General features: G+C 33.9%; 1 protein-coding gene across 2 annotated transcripts in view; it reads right to left on the bottom strand.

Annotated features, from left to right (window-relative positions):
* GRID2 (glutamate ionotropic receptor delta type subunit 2) overlaps nucleotides 1-24,738 on the bottom strand; it is a 1,588,204-nt gene that overhangs the window by 905,263 nt on the left and 658,203 nt on the right. The gene's annotated exons all lie outside the window — the stretch shown is intronic.

Here is a 24,738-nt window from a genome sequence, read left to right on the forward strand (position 1 = left end):
AGCTGTTTCATTCCAACAGCATCAGGACAAATTAATAAGTGTCCCCTTATTTTGACGAGTGAAAATTTTACATTTTTAAGGACCTACCCTAGGGTCTTTGACCTCACCATGAAGACTTTCCTAGTTACTTTCTCATACATAGTTCTACAGATGTAAGGGCAGTCTTAGATTTAGGGCTTTGGGCTTCTGGGCACCTCTTTTGCTACTTTGACTATACCATACTTTCAGCTCACACATTGAAATAGATCTCAATCCCTCTCATTTGGGGATAATGTTTCTTAACACACTAGCTGTTTTACTGCCTTGATACATAATGATTTTGATGTCATAGGGCCAAACCTAAATGTTGCCACCCACAACTACTACTGAGGCATATAATGCATCCAAATATTAGCAGACATGGCACCAAAAATGAATGTAGAACTAGTAAATCAATGAGATAAGATATCAAATGCAATGGGCCTATTTTGTAATCATCAAGCTCAGAGCATGTAGCTGAGGTATGATGGATAAGCCTCTCGAAACTTTCAGTGTTTTTAGCAGCTTAAATAGCCACATCTTTTATAAGATAATCCTCTGGGGAGGAAAGCCTAATAATTGACTGTCCATCTGTGAAGTATAGGAGAGACAAGAGCAGGAAGGGTCAGCTGAAGAAGGAGAATGCATTTGCTACCAGCATGACTCTTACAACAATGCGTTTAGACTCACACTTCTACAAGATATTAGACCTAAGCTAACTGGTGCCTGGATCTCGTAATGACCTCTTGTAAGTACATTATCCTTTCTGGCCTTGAAAATGTCTCAGTAAAAGGTAATTTACTAGATGGAATCAGAGTGATCCTAAAGAGTTTAGTACTTCCTGGCTCCTGGCTTCTCATTCTCCATCTTCAACCAGTAGGATGAGACCATTTACCTCTTTAAAGTGCAGACTACTTCTGGAAAGTATATAATGAAGTATAAGGTTTACTGGTTTCCCCATGTGCCAGACCCAGACTATTAGAATTGAGGTCCATGGTCTTCTGTGTTACTGTTCTACCTATGAGTTAAAAAGACACACAAAACATACATATAGGTATGTAAAACATAATTGAGCATATGGTATTATATAAAAAAACCAATGGAATAAGTCTTTAAGTAACAAAAATTGAAGTCAGATTTATGTTTTCTTAATGATATAGCTATATGTTACCATGTTTATAATAGGAGATACTTTTTAAATCATAAACGGGTTTCCTGACAGTCTGTTATAGCAATGATCAGTGGACTCTCAAGTCTTCCAAAACCAGGAAATGTGAAAAACAAGAAAAATAACAATTGTTTATTATGCCTGAAATATTTTTGTATAATGTGGCACAGAGCAGAATAATTTCTAGATGATATGCAATGCTATCAGAGCAAATGCCATGTATCATTCAGAGAATCAACAAATTAAATATATTAAACTTCTAATAGTATTACATAACAATTAACTATTTTTTTTTACAATTAAACATTATTGAACTATTATATAAAGGTTGGTATTCTTATAAAAATTTCTTACACATGACCCTGCTTCATTACTTCACTTCCTTTAAAAATCACTTCTCTAATTTTTCAAGATAAATTAAAATTTTAAATATCTTTTTCTTGGGAGTAAAGTTTTCTCACAATGGTGTGGTCTTTTTGAATATCAAAAAATAAAATAAAGTAAAAAAGAGCTAGCATATGTAAAGTATCTACTCCAGTGCTCAATAAAAGTTTTTTTTTCCCCCTCTTCATTCTACATGCTAACAATACCAATCGAAGACACAAGTATTTGTTTCTGCACACATAAAAGTGAGGAAATGGAAGAGGGAGTGAGAGAGTGGGAGGAGGAAAAATTTTTCTCTCTGTGGAGAAAACTGAGCCCACAATTTCACCTCTGTTGTAAATTTAGAATTTGCTTACACCAGGAAGACTGAAGGGCTTTCCATTCCCCAGGGGAATTGTCCTGACCTATTTAAGTGCAGAGCTACCAGGCTTGGCTGCAGTTCCCACAAGGACCTGTGAGAAGGCAAAAGGGCAAACCTTTCATTGCTCCAGTGCCAGTGATATGTTGATGAATGTTTAACAACAGGGTTTCTAGGAGGGAAAAAGTGGTTTCTAGCATTTGATAATTTCTGTGGTGTAAATATGCCACACATGCACAGTTTCAAACTATCATTATGAAGTCATTGAGCAAGGGGTTGGGAGCTGGTTCTTGGACACAATGTGCCAAGACCATTTGCAAGTTCTCACCAGTGGCTTGGCTACATTCAGGTGATACACCAAAACGCCTGAGTTGGCATCTGTGTAAAAGATTGTGTGCCACCCACTTTTATAACAAAGCCTTTCATCAACAGGAGTTATTAATCAGTTTTGGATCCCAATACCATATGTTACATTCTTTGAATATCAGATGAAAGTTGGTATTCTCAGTACCTTGTGAGAATCAAAACTATTAAAATAGGGGGTAAAAAACTTACCTGGTTCTAATATGTTATTGGCTGAAAAAAAAAAAACCAACAAAAACTGGAATTTAAGATTAAATGTCTAACCTCAATTTCCTTGTGCCTTATTACTGACCATGTTCCAATTTGTTTTCTTCTCCCCCTCTTTTGTGCATCTGCTATAATTTTCTTATTGTAAATACAATTTTGGGTTATTTCCCATGGTTTTAAGACTGAGAAGCATATATCTTCAGCCATTTGCAAGTTATAAGGGCAACCTCATTGTATCCTCAGACATTCAATAAAGGTAACTGGGAAAAGAACAGAAGTTTCTCTTCATCAGTCTCCAAGTTACATACTTGACAATCATATCAGTTATATTCAGTAATTTTTACAATGTAAAGATCTGTGCTGAGGCTACCCTAGGAAAATTAGGATCTTATCTCACTTTTGAAACAAGAAAACCTATATTTAATTTGTAGCACATTTAATAATAACAAAAATCTATGACCGCAGTTCTTGTATATTTTTCAAACTGCTTTATATCCAGCACCCAGCACATTGTCTATCTACCTATCTCATAGTAGATACTCAACAAATATTTGTTGAATAAATGAATTAATTCTATATTCTAGAGTCTTCAGAGTAGCCCAAATTATTCACTGAATAATCAGTGTTCTGAGACTCATGAGGAAACAATGAGGCAATCGTCTTCTTATATTCCTAACCATCATTCTCCCAAGCACTTGTATAAATTATGCAATGCAATAACTGTATACCATCATATTATTCAGATCAAAGTGAACTATTTGAGGAGCATTTTTCTCTAGTAAAACATGCAACTGAGGGAGAAGTATGAGACTAGAGATGAGATTCAAGGGAAACTTAAAATTATTTTGAGTTGGAAAAAATTAAAGCACACTGCCATCACTTCTTAATATTAAAATTTTATTGCATTAGCAATAATTTAGAAGAGTTTTGTAATAGAAATCACAAAACCATACCATGTCATTCTTTTCCATTCATATAGATGAAGAATCAGGGGTGAGGAGAGATTAGCACTTATATAAACCCCAGAAATTAACATAAAATAATACTCTAAATTTACTCAGAAGGTAACTGCATTCCCTAAGAGTTTTTTTGGAAATTGTTACAATTATTTGTAGAACTTTCAATACATGTCTTTTGAGATTAATCAAATGAATTTCGTGCCGGTAGTTCTAAGCGATTCTTTTTTATTTAAATTGTAGATTTAAAATCAAAGAGACACACAAAAAAGGAAATAAACAAAAGCACCCAATCTCAAGAAAGCTAGCAAATCTCTAACAAGCCTATCTGTTTCAGACCCAAAACACTGTAGCTCAATGGCTACGCAAATGCTGTACTTAATTTTTCAACCTGGACATATTGATTATTTTATCAAATATATTTCAGAGTGAAGCCAGTAGGCCTTACTCTAAAAGTAGCTGCAATGGAAAGTGACAGGAGTTTTATCACAGCTAGAGGGTACCTAGCAGAGCTCTGGGAAAAATTGCAGATTTCCAACGCAAAGAGGTCATAAAAATTTATGAGACAAGACAAAGAGGAGAAAAGGCACACAACAGCAGAAAAGGTGACGAATTCTGAAAGTGATCTCAAATATAAGTTTAATGATGTTCAAGTCTGTGACATTGCAGTATTATCTACTGGTAAATATTTGGGAAAGGCAGCAAGCATTTCTTTTTCTCTGGACCACAAAAATCATTACTTTGCAGATAAAACCAGAAGCAGTCATGTATAACCATATATGATCTCAACTAAAAAGAACATTCTGACAAATAAAGATCTTTCGCTATTATGCTTTAATTATTCCTTGTGATTTTATAGAAAAACCACAAAATGAAATTGTAAGTTGTAATATTGAAAATAAGGGAAAATAGAAAAGCTGTATTTCCTTTCATGTGTATAATACCACAAAGGAAATAACTTCTGGATAGTAGTACACAACAAAGCAGTAATATCAGAGCTTAGCAATTATATTAATACAAAATAATTCAACACATTTGGGACCCAAGTGGTCACAGTAGTGTTGGCTGATTATTTGTATGTCTAGAAATGAATCTGAAGTTACCATGAGAGAGCGGTTATCATCTACCATTAGAGCTGTCACAAGAATTCCTCAGACCATTTTGTAATTAATGGTTGTGCCACTCACACAAGTGGTTAGGAAATGTCCCACATTTACCTCAAGAGAGTAGCTCATATCCCTTGCTATATTATGAAAAAATAAAGATATACCTGGTATGACAAGTAACCGAGTTCTTTATACTGGGGTTACTTTCTTCTGCCTGATTTTTTATAAAAGAAAGGACTCTTCATAATTGAGCATCCCAACTGCTTTTCATTATTTTTAGAAATGTGAAGAGCTGAGAGGCTAGAGTCTGACTTTCCACTACCAATTTATCTCCTCTTCCCATGATAGAAGCTTTTAATATAAAATACTGGAAAAATAATTTTGGCATTAAAAAATACTCAAAAATGTAATAGTCTAAATTATCTTTACCATGGTAAAATGCTTGTTGGTTTTTATTCTGTTCCTAAGCATAAATCTGAAATTTCATTTGGTTTTAATATCTTACTTTTGTGTATTTTGTACTCAGGCCTAAATTACTTCCATGTGGATCTCATTTTCCTAATACATTTTGGATGTAATAAATTAAGTTTTTATTCATTAATTTTCTACAATCTTTGCCTAGCTCTAAAATTCCTTTTAAGAAACTCATAGACACAAATGTGTAGCAGTTCTAAAAAGCATTTCCCTATGTTATAATTTAATTCTTTATAAAAATAATGTTGCTACCCTATACTTAGCAACATTCTTTAATTTTGTTTACTGCTCATGAATAAAATCAACCTGGGCAATTAAATCCATATTCTATTTACCCTTTGGGTGGTTAAACAGCATTAATTATTTGCATGGAGCTGGTTTTCTTAATTTCCATGGTGTGGTCTTTGTAAGTTAATGATATCTAATTTACAACACATTTATTTCAGTTCATGATTGCATGCTGATTGTTGGTTTCTTTATGATTTTCTGAAGTTCACAAAGAGATAATACAGTAATTTTGGCCAACTTATTTGCCTAGTATATAATCTATATATTTCCTTTTTAAAAAAACCTTTTTAGCATATCTTTTAAACAATACTAATAACTAAAATATAGTCATTGGTGTTACAAACTTTGATTCTACTAACACTAGAGAAGAATGAATTTTACATTTAGACAGAGCTGGGGTTCCACCCCTACTATCTGCGGAACTTTGGCTAAGTACTTAATATTTTTGAGTCTCAGGATTTTTAATCTATAAAAAAATAGGTTGACAATACTCAACTTGAAGAGTTTTGTCACTAATGGGGAAATATATTTAAAGCGTCTGCTGCAAAATTACAGAGATGGAGTAGGCATTCAATATTGTTATCATTATTATCATCACCCTTACTTCAAAATAGTCATTTTATTACAGTATTCTCTAATTTGTGCTGGACTAATCTGAACAGAAACTGAAATATATTCAAACTTGTCTTTTTGAGAGTTGCTGCTCTGGCTTAATTTATACTTTTATTGGGAGCAATGAAAATAATGTTAGTATACTTTTAGTAATCAACATCAAACCCTTTTCTAGGGCTCTCATTTATTGTTCCTTCAAGTAGGTCCTAGGAGTATATATATACATACATGTATTTATATATATATATGCATTATATATATGCATATATATGCATACATAATCAGTCTATAATACCATTGGCCTTTACTTTTTTTTTTTTTTAAGGTACTGGGGCAGGTAGTGAACCCAGGACCTTGGAAGTGCGAAGCCAGCACTGAACTGCTGAACCACATCAGCTCCCTTGAGTTGTTTTTTTCCTTTGTTTTCTTGTTTTTGTTTTTGTTTTTAGGAGGACCTGGGACCAAACCCTGGATCTCCCATGTAGGAAGCAGGCACTCAACCACTTAAGCCATATCCACCCCCCATTTTTACTTAGTTTTAAAGTTATTTCAAAGTATCATGATTTGAAGTGCAATATTTGTAATGTGAATATACTCATACTCATACTTGAAAAGCACTATTTCCAACACATTGATATATAAGAGAAAATGGCATTAAGATTAATGCTGCACTATTTTTGATCTATATATAATTGCTATACACCAAGACAAAGCAGGCTTCTTTTTTTTCAAAAATGAGAAAAATTAAAGAACTATCCTATTTCCACTTCCAAGTGTTTTGCTATCAAATGTCTTTATTTTGGTTCATTCTTGCAAAATTATTTTTGAAGGCCAAACAAGTGCTCCATTCCCCTTTACACAGAAATTTCAGTAAATTTCTTTCATCTAAGATATTTCATCTTTCGATTCTTGATGCCTATTTCTTAATAAGAAGACTTTTTCATAAATGCTGCTGTATTCTTGAAATATTTTTGTGTGTTCTGTATTACTTAATATAAACTGAATAAACTATATAGATTATTTCTGCCCTAGGTCAATTGATAAAACATGATATCAGCCAGTATAGAGAAAAAGCACCTGCAAGTCATAAGTATATGTCATCCAAAGAAATTATGATGAATTGTGTGATAGATTCTGGCACAAAAGTTATGAGGTTAATATTATGGTACTTTGGAGCAGCAGATGCTTGCATTAGTGTATAAATTATTTTGGGGTCACAAAATGTTCACCTTTTATGAACATTACCTCTGATGTGACATCAAAATTTCAGACCAGAGCAGCTGTGTTGATAATCATTAAAATGACATTAAATACTAACTATACATTAATTTCCACATCTTAACATCCATCATATCTCTTTCTAGTGGGATTTGGAAACCTTACGTAAGTCTAATTTATATATTAGGTCATCACAGTGAAAGGGTTACAACATCATTCCTAGAGGCTGCATTAACCTCATATCACTCCCATTCTTTCATGAGATTTATTACATGAATGCATATATAAATACATATGTGTACAAACTTATACATTAAATATATATAATAGCAATGGGAATTTTTTATGTACTTGAAGATTTTTGTAAATTGATATAGATCTAAATATCATATACAATAATATGATCACTATTCCAGGCCAATGCAAAATGGGTTGAGGCTAATTGTGAGGCTCTTTCTATGCACACGTTAATTATGTCTTTTCTCTACAGACATTCTTAAAGTTTTCAATTGGAGTGAATAGCATACCCTATCAGCTCTTGTGGTATTTGTTCATTCTACCAATATACTATATATCACATTACTGTTATAATTTATCTTTTAGTTTTCTATATCCCTCCAAATGTTTGAGCACCTTTAGAACAGGGACCAGTAACTAAAGCCTTTACATAAAACCATGGCTTGTAATCTGGGGTTTTGTATTGGATTATTAAATTTAAATTTAATAATACTGTAATAGGTACCTTGTAGGATGGCTCTCAAAGATCCTTGCCTATAGTTGTGTAATCCTTTCCCCTCAATTTAGGGCTGGATCTAATGACCTGTTTCTAATGTGTCGAACATGGAAGAAGTAATGGGATGCCACTTCTGAAATTAGGTTACAAGAAGGTACTGACTACTGTCTTGCTTGACCTCTCCTGCTCTCACACTTAAGCTCACTCTGATAAAAACAAGTTGCTTTCATGTGAGCTCCCTAGAGAGTAGTCCACTTGGTCTCCTGTCGTCGGCCAGCAAGAAACTGAAGACTTTAATCAAATTCTGTGTGAGGAAACAAACCCTACCACAACCACTTGAATGAGCTTGGAAATGGAGCTCTTCCCAGTTGCATTAGTCTGGGTTCTCTAGGAAAACAGAACCAACAAGGGAGATTATATATAACTTTTAATATATGAGATTTATTATAGGAATTGGCTCATGCATCTGTGGGGATGGGAAAATCCACATTCCCTTGGGCAGGCCACAAGCTGGGAACTCCCATGAAGTTTTTCCATAAACTCCCCAAGAGGAGCTGGCTGGCTGAAGGAGACATGGGAATTCCTCCTTTTGACTGCTGAAGTCATCACCTCACCTTTTAAGGGATTCAACTAATTGGATGAGACTTCCCTCATTGTCGAAGAAAATCTCCTTTATTGATTGTAGATGTACCAGCCATACATGCAATCTACTTACTGATTATTTAAATCCACAAAATAGCCTCACAGTGACAATCAAGCCAGTGTTGTTTGACCAAACATATGTTCAACCTGTTCAAGCTTACACATGAATTTAACCATCACACCATTTGAGTCCTGACCAATACCTTGACTGAAGCCAGAGGCACCCAGCTTTCCTGGATTCCTCACACACAAAATCTATGAAATAATAAAATTGAGATTTGGAGTAATTTATTACACAGCCATAGAAAACAAATTTAAACACATTGAATAAATGAATTGATCAATTAATTTAAAATGTTAAGCCTGTAACATAATATGAACTCTGAAACAAACATCACAGTGAGGAAATCCCTTAAAAATCTCACAAAGAAATGCAAGACATAACTTAAAGGTGATATTAGTGACTATCAAATGTCAAATAAAATGTTACATTCCCTTAAAACTGTCATTCTCAGTACCATATAATGTTTGAATTTCTAAGTCAGTTTTATTTAAAGGGAATAGAAATACTCCAATTCTAAAAGTATTTTTTTGTATGCTTTAATCTTCTGAAAAGTAAACATTTAATGCCAGAGTCTAAATTCAATCATCAATAAAATATTTCTAAAACCATATCATATCATTAAAAGAGAAAATTTTCAATGCTTTTTCTAAAATCAATGGGATTTATTCCAAGCAACAATTGCTGGAACAAGGGGAAGCTTATTTTTCTTGCAATTTCATTGAGTCTACATAACTAAGGTTGGACTACAATTTCTCAATGAAACCATTAAAAGGAGAGTTACTCCCATGTTATCTGCTGTAGCAATAAACATTAGCTGCACCTTCTTTAATAACGAGCAAGTTCAAATCTTAGTTCCGTTTCCCATTACTAAAATACTTGAGTAAATCACAACATTTCAGAGATTCAGATTTGTTATTTGTAAAATTAATATAATAATACATTCCTTTCAGAACCATGAGAGCTGGTACACAATCAGAGCTTGATAAATGCTAATTAATATGAATAAAGTCTAAATTGACTGAACACAATCTTTGCAAAAGGCTCATTCTTTGTTGAGTCTATTTGGAAACCTTATTCATTATACCCTATTCAAAGGCATATATTATTTTCTGATGCATTCCTGGAAGATATCAGGTACTAAGGCTTTATGGGATAGAAAAAAAAAAAGACTTCCAAATTTTCAAAGAAGTCTAAATTATGCTAAACTGTGAATCACTGAGGACAGGGATGGACAGGGATTCTACCTTTTTATTTCCCTTAAAATATATAAATCATATTATTGTTATACAGTGTTCATACTATTTACCCCTTACTGCTACTCTATTACTATTTTATTTTAAAGTTTTCATTTTGAAATCATTGTGGACTTAAAAAAAAAGAAGTTGCAAATATAGTAACGAGTTCACAGGTATCAGTCACCCAGTTTCTATGTTAACAACTTCCATAACCTTATTCAATTATGGAAAGCAGAAAATTAACATTCATACAGTACTATTAACCGATGGTGTGCAATAGTAAAGCAGATCTCCTGGGGTAGAAGGAAGCCTGGCTTGCAGTGTTTTTTATTATCTTGTGTTTATACTCCAACCATGGCCAATTTCAACCTCTTAACATCACATTTTTGAATGTGAATTTGCAAGGAAATGCTTAGAACCAGTTCTTACCAGCCAATACAAGCCTACTCCAGCATACCACAGTAATGAACTAGAACAGACTTTATTTGACTTTCACCAGTTCCTCAGCAAATGTTTTTTTTTCCTTTTCCAGGATCAAATTGAGGATCTCACATTGCATTTAGCTGATGGTTCTACATAACCTCTTCGAATCTGACAGTCCCACAGTTCTACCTTTTCTTTCATGACCCTCACACTTCTGATAGGTAGTGGCTGGTTATTTTGCAAAATGTGTCTCTCAAATCTGACTTCTTATAATTATGTTAAGAATATGTATTTTGGGCAAAGAAAATTTCAAAGAAGCAATGTTGTATCCTTTGTATATCATATTAGGAGTATATGATGTCAATATGTCCTATTTATGACAGTGCATTCCTTGATCAACTATCTGACAGATTTCTCCACTGTAATGCTAAATTTTTCCTTTTGTAATTTATAAATATCTTGGGGGAGATGCTTTGAAACTATACTAATATTCTGTCTCGCCTCAAAAGTTCACCCACTGATTTCAGCATCCATCAGTAAATCTTATTTGTAACAATTATTATGGCAGTGTTTGCCTAACAGTGATTTTAAAAATTTATCTCATTCCTTCTACAATTATTTCAATTACAGTTTTTTAAGATTAAAATATTACTATAGGTAGTGTCTGCATAGACAAAGAAGGTAGAAGTGAGTCAAGTCTTGCAGGCTACTCACTTGTACCTCTTTCACACACATCCTATTAAATTGACCTCTACACTAGAAAAGCATGTTAATTAGGAATAGAAAGGAGTAGAAAGGAGCTTCTCCACCCAAGCTATGTTTATTTTTCATGGCCTTGGTAAGGAAGGCCCTTTTGAGGCCTTGCCGCCTAATGGAAAACAAATTTGGACTTGGAGAAAGGAACAAAACAGCCTGGGATGGATGAGAATAGGTAGGGTTTAATCTTTCCTCTGCTGTTAATTCAGCAAGGCACATAACCTCTTCAGGTCTCAGGTTTTTCATCTAAACAATAAGAAACTTCAATGAGAGAATCTGTAAAATCTCTTCCTAATCAAAGAAAGCACGGTCCCACATTTTTTTTCACTGTGAACTAAAATTCAGTGTGATGCGTTGTTTTTACATTAGCCCAGTTTAAATCATACATACACATATTGGATCCTTTCATTTCATGCATATGCATTGGATTCCCTTTCAGAAAGACTGGAGACTCCTATTTGTCTTCTTTTTTTTTTTTTTTTTTTTTTAATATTTTTGTGACCCTCTTCCTTGGCAGGCTGCTCGCTCTTTTCCTCACGGGCGCACTCCTTGCGCGTGGGGCTCCCCCACGTGGGGGATACCCTGCGTGGCAGGGCACTCCTTGTGCGCATCAGTGCTGCGCATGGCCAGCTCCACACAGGTCAAGGAGGCCCAGGGTTTGAACCGCGGACCTCCCATATGGTAGACGGACGCCCTAACCACTGGGCCAAAGTCCGTTTCCCTCCTATTTGTCTTCTATTGCACTGCAGATAATCAGGCAAGGTGGAGTGAGTTTGTTTACTACCAGAGACTTTCAGTCTGTGATGATAAACAGAAAATGCAGAGGCCGCATAAGACTTTCTCCCAAGTTCTGAATTATTACCAGTGAGTAGTGTGAAAATGGGGGTAGCTTATACCATTGTAAAAAGAAATGTTACCTGTCTACATCTAACTGTTCTGTGATATAACTTGTTCATTCCTTGTCGAAAAAAGATTGGCCCATACTTCTTTGTGTCTTTCACAGCTGCACAATTGCTTCTACTAAATATTAGTAGTACAGCTAAATTACAAGTGTGGAAACTCAGCCAAGTGAGGCTAATATTTTGCTCAAGGTAAGAGGGCTAGTTAATAATACTGATAATATTTAAATCTTGATGTGTCTGAATCCTAAGAAACAAATTAATACCATACCAGTTCTCAGAAGAACAGGCAATTCTTATATTTTGGTTGATGATGAAGCTATTGTGGGTATAATGTCCCAGTATCTACGTTAAGGCCTTAGTGGGCTTTTAAGTTACTGGAAAACAAGAGAATTTCTCTGGTTAACTGCTGTATTCTCAGTGCCCAAAGAGACAGGCATAAAGTAGACTCTTAATACATGTTTTTCTTTTCTCCTTGACTTATTGGTTAAATTAATCTCCAAATAGACCATTATGAGACTCTGTATTGAAAGTGTTTTACCTCTTAGCAATGCAAATGTTTCTCACTTTAGGATGTATTAATTTCCATCTTGATATTGGCATGGCTTTTAAATCTGGACCTTTTTTTCTTCAGATACTTTTTCTTTAGGGATAGAAATTTGAAAATCAGGGCTTAGGACATTTAATCTATAGTCCATCAACAATGATCAATGCAAATTAGATTTTGGAAAGTGATCCATGTCCCGAGGAAATATAAAAATCAATTTTATCTATTTCACCAATGCATGCCTTGGCTGTGCTACATTTTCATTCTTCTTCCATTCTTTGAAAACTGCTCATAACTCATCAGCATGAGGATGTAAAGATTAAGCAGATGGTGATTTGAACAGCTTTAATGAAAATGTATTATGAATGCTTTCCTCCTCATATGTAGAAACTATCACATATATAATCTATGGCAATATTTCAGTCAGCTTCTATAATTTATGTATAATTTCTATAGGAAGTTCAAACTCTGGAAGATGGTTAGGGTGATTGACAACATCTGACTCACTCATGAGTAGAATATTTTTCAAATATGTTGGAGTGCTGCAATTCATCCTTAGGTATTGAAGTGTTCACTCTCTTAACCCCTTTAGGGAAAACAGTCCTCAAAATAAAAATGTTGACTTAATTCATTCTGGAAATGAAAATCATAAAAGTAAACAACTTTTCTATGATGTTTTCAGGAAAGAAGGGGAGTAGAGAAGGAATAAGCATGGAGATCAAAATAGCCCATTACTTTTCTTGTTTTTATTTTATTGAATCATTTCTTCTTGTTTGCAAGATTATATAATTAAGAAATGAGAAATTTTCAGAAGCAATCCTACACCATATATTTATAAAAAATTATCTGATGATTCTCAACAAAAATATTAAAACATAAGATATACCAGATGATATAAAGGCGTCATTTGGCTAGCTCTGCAAAATCAAAACTAAGTGGAATACTATTCTAAAATTACTTTATCACTCCAAATTCTCAATATCAATATAGCTTTATTTTTTGTGCTAAATCACTTTATTCAAATCACACCCTCCCCTTCATCCAGTTCTGGACCAAAATTTTCCTGAAAATACCTTTTCTTTTCATATCTGGGAGTTTTTCCTTCCTTCCTCTGACTGGTAATGCTTTGCTCCCTATTCCCAGAGCTGAGCCAGCCAGAGCTACAGCTTCCATTTCCTGGCACTGACAGAAAGCACAAGCTTCCCCTCTGCCCGAGGTCAGAGGTGTAATCATCTAAATCCCCATAAAGATAATGAGTCTTTGTGAATGAGTCTTAATTAATAAGTATTTGTTAAATTGAAAAATGAAGGCATTTATTCTGATTATCTGTAAACTCGGTATGTGGCTCTAATACCAATCATTTTTTTTTCTAAGACTTTATCCAAAGAATTATGAGTTGCCAAACTACATAAAAAATAGGATCTGAAAAACCATGAAGGCAATGTAGAGAATGGAAATGAGGTAAAGGAAATTTGAAAGAAGACAGGAGACTGCTGCAAAAATCCAGGTGAAAAATGCTAAGAAACTGAGCCACTGAACTAAGGAATTGAGGATGATGGTGGTAAGAGGAGAGCAGAATAATCAGAATCTGTGAGCAAATCAGATGTGGACATTAATGACATGGGAAATGTCAAGAAAGATTCTGATGTTTTTAGCATTTAGGGAAGTTATTCAATAGAATGTGCATAATTTTCAAATCAGGTAATATTAAGTAACTGCTAAAATGATGTTTACTGAGATTAATTTGTAACATCTCAACTTTTTTCAACATAAATATTTTAAGAAATTAATATGTAATCTCATATTTGTTTACATGACTATATTTATTGAACTGAAAATATTATATACTTTGCAGTATCTTAATGTTTATCATTAATAGAAATAGCTGATATTATTATAGATAAACCTGAATTTGAGGTGCTTAGTTTTGGATGTAGCCACACTCTTTACTCCTCATTTTGACCATTTCACAGTTCATTATCACATCCAAAAGGGGGAGGGGAGGGAAGGGGAGTGAAAATGACACTCCTACTTATTGCATATAGGTGTGGATTCCTGATTTGCCTTCTTCAACAGTTCATTGAGCTGTGAAGATATTTTTCTGTACAAATTGAAATAAACTAAATTTCTCTATGTGAGCCCTGTCTGGGCTGGGCGAATTTGAAAATGCTTTCTTCTATACTGCACAATTTAAAATTATTTACAGTTGCAGATCTGCATTGCTGTATTTTCCCAGGTTAACAAAGAGTTAATGTGGGAATAATGAAAAAACTTATCCATTTATTATTAGTTGCTGAATTTTATTGAACAGCTGTGTTTTTTAGAGAATGTATTCCCAAGTTTTCTCTGAATTATTAAGACCATGTCTCTCCAGATCTCTTGGCAATCATAAGTATTTATATACCAAATATAAGGAATAGTAATTGTTCTTATAAATCCAGCTTCAGCTCACTGTATCTGATTTGTTGTTGAAGCAGACAATGAAAACCACATTAACTTTTAATCCACAAAGATACAATTTAAAGAGAAAGATGCCTTGGGCATAAGGGTAAACTGCAGATTTAATCTGTTTGACCTTGATTAAAACGTTTGAACTTCCCATTCTTTCCATGCTTACAAACTTAGATATGAAACGTGTAATAATAATTGCAAGAAATATTCAGATGTACAATCACTCTTACTGTTTCAATCAAATAATTTTCAATAATACCTAGGTTTTAACTTGCATTTAGGTGTGACCCAGGGGTTATTACATCACAAAGTTCCCAACCTAATGTAAAAAATCAGGACGTATAAAAAATAATAAATTAAATTTAAAGAACAACTAGCCAGAAAATTAGGTTTGGAAGTGATTGCAACAGCATCTTTAATTAGCATGCTCAGAAAATCATATTTAAATAGAAATCAACACAATATATTAAGGTGAAAATTGATATGGAAGTAACACATAACCTAGAAAAAAAACAAAAAAACCCAACAAACAAGAACAGATTCCTGCTAGACAAAGTTCTTTCAAATTATCCTGTTGTAATAAAATAGAATAAGTACAAAAAGTGGGATATTGCCTGCTAGCATTCCTGCTGACCACTCTAAGTATTATATAAGACTCTAAATTTCTTAGGCATGCTGGCAATGGCTTTTCGTAAGTGCCAGCTGAGCCAAATTTGCTAAATGCAAATCTCTCTAGGTAACAAAATGCAGAATCAGTGTGAGCTGGCTTTTGCTTACACTAATTCGAAAATATGACACATGAACCCTTGTAGTAGAAAATACAGAACTACGGTTTGCAAGCTGGGTTCACACTTGATATTAACCTTTCTGTGCATCACTGTAGGATTTGCAGGTTTTAGATTTCAGTCTGAATTGCATAGGAAATGAGGCTGGATATGTCACTAGTCAGTGGTACAATCACACCTTGCTCTTTGTATGACAGCAACAATGTATAGAGCGGTACTTTTCCAATTTAAGCATGCATACAGATTATTTGGGGAGCTTGTTAAAAAGAAGATTTTGATTCAGAGGTCTGGAGAAGGACCTGACATTTTGCATGTCTAACAATGTCTTAGGTGATACTTCTGCCACAGTCAAAGGTCCTCCCTTTGTATATCAAAAGTAAAGAACTGTGCTTTCTAAGAGAAGCATAATGGGAGCCACATTACGCCATTTAAAATTTTTCTAGTAGTCATGTTTAAAAGGTTTAAAAAAAAGAGAAAAACAATTAATTGTATTATTTTATTTATCCCAATATATACAAAATTTTAGTATTTTGGCACTTAGTCAATATACAACTAATAATGAGATATTTTACATTCTTTTGCTTGTACTAGCTACTAATTCCGGTGTATTTTATACTTATGGCACATCACAACTTGCACTAGTCAAATTTCAGGTGCTCAATAATTACATATAGCTAATGGATAGTGTGTTGGATAGCACAGGTACAATATACATGATTTAGAAATTTTATTTTGAAAGAAGCATGATGATTAAGATTTTAGTTGTGAAATGATAGGTTGGTTTTTTATAAATCCTTCTTTTTAATCCCTGGGCTTTAGTTGTTTCCTGTTTAGGCATAATCCTATACTAAGAGCATCCATAGTTTATTTTATCCCTGATAGGGGAGTGAAAGCCAGAAAGGACCCCTGAAGCTCAGATCAAGCCACTGGAGATCTTAGAGCAGGATAATCAGGAGAAAGAAGCAAAGTAGGTATAAAGACAAGTACAGAGGCAATGTAAATCATTTCCTTCATCAAATATTTTTTGAGTGTCTATTATGTTACAGACACTGGACTGACTATGAAATTACCTCAGGAACAAGACCAATGTGATTCCTATTATCAGGGCATTTAGGAAGTGAGCAGGTAATAAAAGGATGGGATTAGAAATCAAGCTGTGGTAAAGTACTATGCATAAATAACTGTTCTAGGGCAATGAGGGGAAGGTCAATGAAGAAATATATTTAGAACATCTGGCAATATGAAGTGAGGGCTATCAGAGCTCTGCTACTTAAACAGTTTGACGCTAATGTCCTCCAAATTGAGCAAACCGAAGTTTCTGATAGCCATGGCATCAGAAAAACATATATTTGACTATATGTATATGTAAAGAGATAAAAAGAACAAACTCAACTATTACAAGTTTTCATTTAAAAAAGAAAGCATCCCAAGTCCATACCACTGTTGAGTCTACTGATAGGCATTGAGTTTCAATATTTTAGAACACATAATATTTATTTCAAACCACCAAATTTGTCAAATCTAATAGATTTTTTGTAACTAATAGTAGCAATCTATACTCTTGATCATTATTCATTTTGTAAATATTCTTCTTTTGGCTCCCATGATGTCATGCTCAGTGATTTCCTTCTGCATCTCAGGCTGTTCCTTCTGTTTTCTTCCTTTCCCCTTTCCCCATAGTCAGATTTTAATTGATAAGTAACTATGGCTTGGTCTTGAACTTTCTACTCTCTTCCTTATTTCTCTCCCTTGGTGATCTTATCCAGGCCTATGTCTAACAACACCATCAAATTTATAACCACTGCCTAGATTTCCCTCTCTCTTCAAGTTTCTATCTGATGACATGAAATTTCTCCTTGGACCTTACACTTGGCATCTCAAACTTCATGTTTCATGAAAATAATTCTTCATTAATTGCTCTTCTTATGGTATCTCTCTTCTTTTCAATTCCAATAAATAACATCCTAATTTAACCAGTTGCTCAGCCTAGAAATGTGTTAATCATCCTTGTTTACTCCCTTTATCTTCCTCCCTATAGCCATCTGTAAGAGTTTGGGTTTGTTGAATCCAAAAAAAGATTCTGTTTTTAACTAATCCATTTCTACTAAGGGGCTCGATTGGATTGCTTTTGATTGGACTACATCAGTGAGGCATGATCAAGGTTGGGTCTCTTGCTGGATCTTATATAAACTGAGACCAAAGAGAAAGAGAAAGAAGAGAGAAAGGGAGTACCACCATTTTGCCCCCACCATGTGAGAGAGGACTCAAGGATCACTAATAGCTGAAGTATGAAGTACCTAAGAGGCTGGGTCCAAGGATTCACTCAAGTCTGAGGAGATAAGCCATATGCCTGATCACCCACAGTTGGGCTTCGGGAGAAAATGGAGCAGCCGAGGCTAAAAAGAGTAGGCCTGGGAAGAGACAAGACTAATCACCCACAGCTAAGTTCTGGAAGAGGTGAGCCTTGAGGGGAATGCAGGGACCTAGGCAAAAATCAGCCACCATCTTGCCTCACCATGTGGCAGGATGCCAGGATCACCAGTAGCTGACTTTGATGAGAAAGCATGTCTGATGGTGCCTTGATTTGGACATTTTCACAACCTCAGAACTGTAAGGTTTTCCCCTAATAAAATTTCCATTATAAAAATTATAACTAATGTAACTTGTAGATGATATTTAACAGTAATAAAATACATTTGCAGCAATGACAAAGAAGACATTACATCAATTTTAAGAGACAATAAAGGGGATATGGGATTTTTCCTTTTAGAGTAATGAAAATGTTCTAAAATTGAATAAGGTGATGACAGCACAACTTTGATGAAAATGAGAGCCACTTTGAATGGATTGTACTAAACATGGGGCGGGAGATGGACTGTGGTTAACAGGACAAGCATGTGAGCATTCTCTTATGAACTATATAACAAATGTATAATACTAACACAGCGTGTTAATAATAGGGTGGGTTTGGGGTAAAAACACACCAAAAGTAAGATGTGGACTAGAGTTAGTAGTAATATTTTGATGATGCTCTTTTAAAGCTGTAACAAATTTTCACAACAATGCAAGGTGGCTTGGGGGAGGTGTATGGAAGCCCTGTAGGAAGATACGCCTGCTTGTTTTGTAATTTCACAACTTGTAATATGCAATTATTTTTTATGTATGTTCATGTATGAATGACATACTTCAATAAAATTTTATTTTTAAAAATTCCCATTATAAAAGCCAACCCATTTCTGTTAGTTTGCATTAGCAACTTCGTGGCAAACTAAGACACTGTCCCATCAGTAAATCCTATTGATTTTAAATCTAAACATATATTCTAAAGTGCCTACTCTCTCAATTACCAACACTTTAGTTCAAACCATAATAATTTCACATTACATAATAATGGCTTCCACTTCTGTCCCCCTGCAATTGATTCTCCACATTTTAGTTACAGTGTCCTCTATAAAATTCAAAACAGGTAATGTGTGCGTAGTGCTTTTGAAGGAATTCCCACTCAACTTAAAATAAAATTTAAATTTCTTACTAAGGCATATGGTGCTTTGAAAGATCTGACCCCATATCTTTTCACATTCATCTCCTACTAACCCCTTGTCTTTCAGTCATCATATATCAGTTATATTAAATTCTTTTCTCTTTCATGAAATCCAAAGCTCTTGCTTACCCTTGAAACTTTGTATTTCTTGACTATTTTTTGTTCCACCAACCCCTATGACAGTAAAGTGAAAACCACAGACCCCCTTCTCAGAATGTAGTGGCAGATAGTTTTATGACACTCAACAATCAGTATGTCTTTCTCTCAGAGAAAATAAAGATAGTAAGTTAATTTTTTCAGTTCAAGCTCGTGAACCCCTTGGTTAAGAAGCTCTGGTGTAGACCATTTCCTGGATGACTCCTTTTGTCATTATTTCTCATATCAAATGGCATCTCAAGAAGCCGTCTCTTGTCATTCTATATAAGGCAACCTCAGCACATTTTCCTTCATAGTGCTTATTCCAATATGAAATTATGATCTGTATTTATTTGCTTACTTTTCTAGTTTTCTGACTCCCACACAAGGGCATAACTTCCCTAGAGCCTGGTACCTATTAGGAATTCTATAAATATTTATTGGGTGACTTGAATAAGTAATGGGAAGAAGTGAGTTCTACTCACAGATCTGATATGTACCCACTGTACCTTAGTCATAGATGCTAATCTCTGAATTTCATTTTTTTCATGAGTGAAAAGGGTTGATGTGGGTTCTCACTTTAACCCAAGAGTTTATGATTTTATGAAGTAAGGGAATGAATAACGAAAAAATGAATGGTGGAACTATTTATTTGTCATAAACCATTAATGTCAATTTGCTAATATATCCATGAAATTTCACAGCTATGCTGAAGCCACAATTCTGGAATAGTCAGCAATAGATATCAATTCAATTTTCTCTGCCACTATAGGAAGAAGTGTAGAGATAATACCAAATGGCAGATTTTGCACTTTTTAATTGTCTTTTGCTTTGGTGATATTAAATTGCCTTGTAGTTTCTGAGGGTAGGCAAATTAGGAAATGAAAGTAAGCCTGCCAGAAATGTATTCCATGGTAAGGGCAAAATATCCTAGGACTATCATTAAAATGCATTCAAATATAAGAAGTAAATACAAATGAATGTATGATTTGTTACTAGACAAGAGTATTTAAATTTGTACTGCATATTCCTTTATTAAAAACATAATCCTTTGCTTTTTTTTTGTTCTTTGCAAATCTTTGTTTGCATCTGTGTCTATTCTTTAGGAGAGATTAGCTATCACTTAATTTTTAAAATTTTTGCTTTATCTATTATGTCATTATTGTGACCAAGTTGAAATATTCTTAGGTCCTTCTAAATGATAAACACTCGTGGAAAAATCAAAACAAAGTAACTGAAAACAGGGCACTCTGTGCTTATACATTTGCAATTTTCAATAATTTAATCAAGGAGTATATTAATTTTCTAAAGCTAGGTTTAAGAAAGAGTGGTGGTATGTGGTTCAACTCTGAGGAGCCCCATAAAGACACAAACATATATTTGTTATGCAAATGTACTCATGGACTTGTACTAGATCACTTACACCACAGGGAGTAGATAAGGAAGACAGAGTTCCTCCTTTCAGAATACTCCACTATCCATTTTTACATATCCTCCTGACAGCATCTAATACTGTTCACATACTGATGCATACATTGAGTAGAAGTGTTCAACCTTCTTGATAAGCTGCTGTGTTGTGATCACTTGAGTAACTAGTACAAGAAGTTGTTCCCAATAATAGTGAAATTACTGATTGTGGAAATTTTTTATTTGATAAAATAAGTTAATAGAAATTCCTTTATATACCAAAATGAGAAGACTGAGATGAAAGAAGGGGTTGAACTCTACTAGTTTGCTTCCTGCAAGTATGATGTTGTAGTAATTATAGATTATTGTAGTATATTATAACTCCTTCAGCAAGCCAATTTTTATCTAAGTTTATCACAATCTATGCCAGTGTTTTACATAATTGAATGCTGCCTGCCAGAAATATTCTTTAATGATTAATTCTCAAAAAAATAAAACAAAACTTGGGGGCTGGAAATATATGAGTAAAACCAGTTTTATATGTTACAAAATATTTTATTGCATTTACTTAATTTATTAGATTGTATACACTCTTTGGGCCAATTATTAATTAGCACATGGTAATAACAAGTATCTAAAGTGTATATTATGGTTTCCTATTATTTTTAAAATAAGATTTAGTTTTAAAAATAATTACTGGAAAATATTTTTAATATTCCCCAAATGAGTTTATTAATAATAGTTTAAGTTATAAAATGATTTATTTCTACCCTTCCACTTCAAATTGCTATGGCTATGTTTATTTTATGTTTAGGTTCTAATGCTCTTATTCTTCCCACTTTTTTTCAGTCAAAATTAATTCACTGGCATATAAATTAATTACTTTCTGTCTATGAATTAGCAATAATGAAGGTAGAATAGCATTAACTCATCTATAAAGACACTATGAAATTGGATTGTCTTGATTGATGTTAATATATGAGTTAAGGCATTTAAACCAATGAGCATAATGATCTGTACAGTTGTTATTCCAGAAATATTAACTATTACTAATATAGCCTGTGCATAAATTCAAACTTACTTTATATTCAAATATGCCTAGAAAGCCAATTGAGAAGTATAAGCTCTATAGGTTTTGGATATTCAGGGAGGATACAAGCCAAATGTGTCACGCTTACCTGGAACGTGCGGGTTCATGCTAAAAGCTTACCTGGAATGTAGGGGATATGTGTTAACTCAAGCTCACATGGAATGTGGGGGATATGTGTTAAATTAAGCTTACCTGGAGGAAATAACCTATCTAATACTCAGATAAAACACTTGAAGAAACTAAGAAAAAGTCCTTTTGCATACAAGTACCGTTTGACTCCCCACTCTTATATCCTCTATATAAAAGGGACCCAAAAACTCTATTTGGGGCTCAGTTTTTATCAGGACAAGAGTCAGCCAAGTCCAAGCAGTTGTAATAAAACTTCCTTCTCAGAATTCTCACGTCCTGGCCTTTAATACCATGTACACCCAACTTCTCTCTGCTACTACATTACGACAATTTCTCCTGTCCTGGGATCCGAATCCAACTCCTTCCTGATATATTTTCATTCTTTCTTTTCTACCTGAACTTAGTCATGGTATGGAGAGAAACCGTCTATGACTATTTTTTTTCCTGAGAAAGCTAGAAAACTGAGATCAATAAGATAAATACACTTATTAGTTTTATAGGCATACCCCTGCTCAAGTTACTCATATATAAAATATTTTTCTTTGATAAAAAACCAACCTGTGTTATAATAATGTATTGTCCATATTTTTCACAAACTATTTTATATATTTAATTTACTTTATTTCCTAAATTAGTCAAATATGTACTCCTTATTTCTATATTTTTCTATTTAAATAAACCTTTCTTTACATTTTTCCTTTGCTTTCCTTATTTCTCTAAATAAGGAAACCTTTCCTTCCTAATTAATTTAAAAATTCACACTTTGAAGTCAATTTAATGCTACTTTCGTTATTGAAGACTTGAAACCAGCATAAAAACCAAGATAATATGTCACTATTTTTGCATAAATTTTGCTGGTATATTCAGACATTTAGGTCAGCTGGCATCTCCCAGCCCTAACTTACCCCCACCCTCCTTTTCTATTGTGTGCAGATATTTCAGTTCCTTTCCATTTGCATCTGGGACATGTTAGGTCTACTGAATAGGTCCCACCAAACCTTAAAACCTGAAATAGGGAACAAATAGTCCCAGGTTGTATCAGAACAGGAACTCTCAGTGGCAGGGCCCTTTGCCTGGGGTGGATAAATACTCACTAAAACAGCACAGATTTTTCCCTTGTCGAAGATACCAAGTAGGACGTGGGGAGTTGCCATCCATGGATCCTGAGCTTAGCAATTGGCTCCCCAGGGAGACTGGCCAGGATGTGATCTCTTCCTAAAACAATCATTTGCTGAAAGTTTATTCTGTGCCTGAGGCTGTGTTCCTATGAAACACCATATAAATTGCTCCACGAAGTGCCCATTGCCAGGGAGTCCCAATCTAAAATATGTGTTAAAAATTCTTCAGTAGCTAATCAAGAGACAACACATTACGAGAATGCTGACTAAAAAGTTTTCTTCCCCCATATCAACATTTCTTAGTTTAAGATTTAACAGCACTTTTATATTTATATGAGAATTGCTAATTAATATTTTTATGTTACTTACCTTTTATAAACAGCACACAATATAGAAATGCCTAATTCACTAACACCACATACGTTGTAATATTAAGTGGGTTTCATTGGAAAATATTTGCTTATTACCAATGATTCTTTGTCCATCAGTGAATTTGGACTCAAATCCTTAGTAAATAAAAATATTTAGAAATGAGTCATTCAGTTGGTTTTAGACATTGACTTATAAGATCTAACAAAATTATTTCTAAAACATTATCTTTCATTAACTGCTATTTTACACAAATACCAGAGTAATTTTCAAAAATTTAGGTCTCATCAAATTCTAAAGATACGCTCTGATTTTTAGGTGTTAAACAAGAAAGACAGGCTCAATTTGGCTACATATGTCAGTCTCAATTTGGTTTTATCTATTCCATTTCTATAGGTCTCATAAAATATTTGAATTAATGTTTATAAAATAACCCTAAATTAATAGCTGTAAGTAAGTCACATACTTCTTAAAAGATATATTTTAACCTTCCATTTTGTTTTGGTGATACAAGAGATTGAATAAGGATGGACTTTGAATGGGAACACTTACTGCTGCTAAGTGTGACAATCTTCTATTAAAGAGTACAATTTGTGTTAGGTGACCCATAACTCTGTGGGTTAGTGGAATCTCAGCTGCCATCACATTGCAGCACTCCATAGCATTCTTACACAAGGTTAACAATATTTCTTAGTCTTACATTTGGGGACATAAAAAAGAAACTCAGACTAATCCTGCTTCTGCTAAAAAATAAAAGCATTTGACTAGAATTGTAAAGAAGTTTTTCTTTTTTTATCTAACTCTTAAATTCTAGGATTCATTGCAATTCGGATTAATATATGTGATAGCAAATACATTTTCAATATTTAGAGATTTTTAAAAACTATTTTACGTTTTAAGAAGTATAGTCATATCTTGGTACTCAACTGCTTTGAAATTCATCAAATTTGGTACACAATACTTTTTGATGCAGAAATTTTGTCCAGGTACTTGTCATTTGTTTGTAATTTGCTGTAAATTGTCAGTGTCAGTTGCCTCGTGACTCACTTCCAGCCAAAACAAAGGGTTATGCATTAGTCACACGGTAGCTCTGGCCCTGTACACATACCACAGCAGTCTTAGCTACTGTGGTCATTTTGTATATTTTTGCCTTTTTTTTTTTCTCTCATGAGACCTAAGAAAATGAGCAGTGATAGTGCTGAACAGAAAAGAAAATTATTTCGCACCACCACTGAGGAAAAAAAAAAGAATAGGTAAATATG

The sequence above is a fragment of the Dasypus novemcinctus genome, chromosome 1 (assembly GCF_030445035.2).
Source record: "Dasypus novemcinctus isolate mDasNov1 chromosome 1, mDasNov1.1.hap2, whole genome shotgun sequence".
NCBI classification, from domain to species: Eukaryota; Metazoa; Chordata; class Mammalia; order Cingulata; family Dasypodidae; genus Dasypus; species Dasypus novemcinctus.